The following is a 4329-nucleotide window of genomic DNA, read 5'->3' as shown; positions in this document are numbered from 1 at the left end:
CAATCAAATGATCTAAGTCTCATTGATTACCTAAAATAAACTTTTTTGAGAAAAAAATGGATAAAAACGTGGACTACAAGTATGTCTCATAAAAATAAAGGTGTACAAGGTACGAGGATAGCTAATGTTAATCGTCCATATATAGAACTTGAAAACATGACTGAAAAGTGACATTCCACATAAAAAATGGAAGTAAGATAACTTAAAACAAAGAGAATTAATGCCTTATAAATGTAATTTATGTGATAAAGCATATTCTCAAAAAAAACATTTAAATAGTAGAACATTAAAAAAACGTAGTTGTAAACCCCTTAGTGTTCAACCTGTACATCAATTTAAAAATGAAGCAAGATTTCATTCACGTTAAGTAGATCATACCAAAAAAGTAATAAGTTGTATACCTAAGAGTACGTTTAGCCCATTTTGAAACTAAATGTTGACTTTTAGCCAATATATTTTGAATACATAACAAATTTGAAACTACCCCTGATGGTGATATCAAAAGACACTAATCATTTAAAAATTGTTGAAACGAGCAATCAAATGATCTAGGTCTCATTGATTACCTAAAATAAACTTTTTTGAGAAAAAAATGGATATAAACGTGGACTACAAGTATGTCTCATAAAAATAAAGGTGTACAAGGTACGAGGATAGCTAATGTTAATCGTCCATATATAGAACTTGAAAACATGACTGAAAAGAGACATTCCATATAAAAAATGGAAGTAAGATAACATAAAAAATAAAGAATTAATGCCTTATAAATGTAATTTGTGTGATAAAGCGTATCCTCAAAAAAAAAAACATTTAAAAAGTAGAACATTAAAAAAACGTAGTTGTAAACCCTTTAGTGTTCAACCTGTACATCAATTTAAAAATGAAGCAAGATTTCATTCACATTAAGTAGATCATACCAAAAAAGTAATAAGTTGTATACCTAAGAGTCGTTTAGCCCATTTTGAAACTAAATGTTGACTTTTTGCCAATAAATTTTGAATACATAACAAATTTGAAACTACCCCCGATGGTGATATCAAAAGACACTGCTCATTTAAAAATTGTTGAATCGAGCAATCAAATTATCTAGGTCTCATTGATTACCTAATATAAACTTTTTTGAGAAAAAAATGGATAAAAACGTGGACTACAAGTATGTCTCATAAAAATAAAGGTGTACAAGGTAGGAGGATAACTAATGTTAATCGTCCATATATAGAACTTGAAAACATGACTGAAAAGAGACATTCCATATAAAAACGTAGATGTAAGCCCCTTAGTGTTCAACCTGTACATCAATTTAAAAATGAAGCATGATTTCATTCACGTTAAGTAGATCATACCAAAAAAGTAATAAGTTGTATACCTAAGAGTCGTTTAGCCCATTTTGAAACTAAATGTTGACTTTTTGCCAATACATTTTGAATACATAACAAATTTGAAACTACCCCCAATGTTGATATCAAAAGACACTAATCATTTAAAAATTGTTGAAACGAGCAATCAAATGATCTAAGTCTCATTGATTACCTAAAATAAACTTTTTTGAGAAAAAAATGGATAAAAACGTGGACTACAAGTATGTCTCATAAAAATAAAGGTGTACAAGGTACGAGGATAGCTAATGTTAATCGTCCATATATAGAACTTGAAAACATGACTGAAAAGTGACATTCCACATAAAAAATGGAAGTAAGATAACTTAAAACAAAGAGAATTAATGCCTTATAAATGTAATTTATGTGATAAAGCATATTCTCAAAAAAAACATTTAAATAGTAGAACATTAAAAAAACGTAGTTGTAAACCCCTTAGTGTTCAACCTGTACATCAATTTAAAAATGAAGCAAGATTTCATTCACGTTAAGTAGATCATACCAAAAAAGTAATAAGTTGTATACCTAAGAGTACGTTTAGCCCATTTTGAAACTAAATGTTGACTTTTAGCCAATATATTTTGAATACATAACAAATTTGAAACTACCCCTGATGGTGATATCAAAAGACACTAATCATTTAAAAATTGTTGAAACGAGCAATCAAATGATCTAGGTCTCATTGATTACCTAAAATAAACTTTTTTGAGAAAAAAATGGATATAAACGTGGACTACAAGTATGTCTCATAAAAATAAAGGTGTACAAGGTACGAGGATAGCTAATGTTAATCGTCCATATATAGAACTTGAAAACATGACTGAAAAGTGACATTCCACATAAAAAATGGAAGTAAGATAACTTAAAACAAAGAGAATTAATGCCTTATAAATGTAATTTATGTGATAAAGCATATTCTCAAAAAAAACATTTAAAAAGTAGAACATTAAAAAAACGTAGTTGTAAACCCCTTAGTGTTCAACCTGTACATCAATTTAAAAATTAAGCAAGATTTCATTCACGTTAAGTAGATCATACCAAAAAAGTAATAAGTTGTATACCTAATAGTACGTTTAGCCCATTTTGAAACTAAATGTTGACTTTTTGCCAATAAATTTTGAATACATAACAAATTTGAAACTACCCCCGATGATGATATCAAAAGACACTGCTCATTTAAAAATTGTTGAATCGAGAAATCAAATGATCTAGGTCTCATTGATTACCTAAACTAAACTTTTTTGAGAAAAAAATGGATAAAAACGTGGACTACAAGTATGTCTCATAAAAATAAAGGTGTACAAGGTACGAGGATAGCTAATGTTAATCGTCCATATATAGAACTTGAAAACATGACTGAAAAGAGACATTCCATATAAAAACGTAGATGTAAGCCCCTTAGTGTTCAACCTGTACATCAATTTAAAAATGAAGCATGATTTCATTCACGTTAAGTAGATCATACCAAAAAAGTAATAAGTTGTATACCTAAGAGTCGTTTAGCCCATTTTGAAACTAAATGTTGACTTTTTGCCAATAGATTTTGAATACATAACAAATTTGAAACTACCCCCAATGTTGATATCAAAAGACACTAATCATTTAAAAATTGTTGAAACGAGCAATCAAATGATCTAAGTCTCATTGATTACCTAAAATAAACTTTTTTGAGAAAAAAATGGATAAAAACGTGGACTACAAGTATGTCTCATAAAAATAAAGGTGTACAAGGTACGAGGATAGCTAATGTTAATCGTCCATATATAGAACTTGAAAACATGACTGAAAAGTGACATTCCACATAAAAAATGGAAGTAAGATAACTTAAAACAAAGAGAATTAATGCCTTATAAATGTAATTTATGTGATAAAGCATATTCTCAAAAAAAACATTTAAATAGTAGAACATTAAAAAAACGTAGTTGTAAACCCCTTAGTGTTCAACCTGTACATCAATTTAAAAATGAAGCAAGATTTCATTCACGTTAAGTAGATCATACCAAAAAAGTGATAAGTTGTATACCTAAGAGTACGTTTAGCCCATTTTGAAACTAAATGTTGACTTTTTGCCAATAAATTTTGAATACATAACAAATTTAAAACTACCCCCAATGGTGATATCAAAAGACACTGCTCATTTAAAAATTGTTGAAACGAGCAATCAAACGATCTAAGTCTCATTGATTACCTAAAATAAAATTTTTTGAGAAAAAAATGGATAAAAACGTGGACTACAAGTAGGTATGTCTCATAAAAATAAAGGTGTACAAGGTACGAGGATAGCTAATGTTAATCGTCCATATATAGAACTTGAAAACATGACTGAAAAGAGACATTCCATATAAAAACGTAGTTGTAAACCCCTTAGTGTTCAACCTGTACATCAATTTAAAAATGAAGCATGATTTCATTCATGTTAAGTAGATCATACCAAAAAAGTAATAAGTTGTATACCTAAGAGTACGTTTAGCCCATTTTGAAACTAAATGTTGACTTTTTGCCAATAAATTTTGAATACATAACAAATTTGAAACTACCCCCGATGGTGATATCAAAAGACACTGCTCATTTAAAAATTGTTGAATCGAGCAATCAAATGATCTAGGTCTCATTGATTACCTAAAATAAACATTTTTGAGAAAAAATGGATAAAAAACGTGGACTACAAGTAGGTATGTCTCATAAAAATAAAGGTGTACAAGGTACGAGGATAGCTAATTTTAATCGTACATATATAGAACTTGAAAACATGACTGAAAAGAGACATTCCATATAAAAAATGGAAGTAAGATAACTTAAAACAAAATAATTAATGCCATTTAATTGTAAATTCTGTGATAAAGCATATTCTCAAAAAAAACATTTAAAAAATAGAACATTAAAAAAACGTAGTTGTAAACCCCTTAGTGTTCAACCTGTACATCAATTGAAAAATGAAGCAAGATTTCATTCA

The sequence above is a fragment of the Metopolophium dirhodum genome, chromosome 1 (assembly GCF_019925205.1).
Source record: "Metopolophium dirhodum isolate CAU chromosome 1, ASM1992520v1, whole genome shotgun sequence".
NCBI lineage: Eukaryota > Metazoa > Arthropoda > Insecta > Hemiptera > Aphididae > Metopolophium > Metopolophium dirhodum.
The sequence above is the reverse complement of the archived record's forward strand: the minus strand, read 5'-3'. Positions refer to the sequence as shown.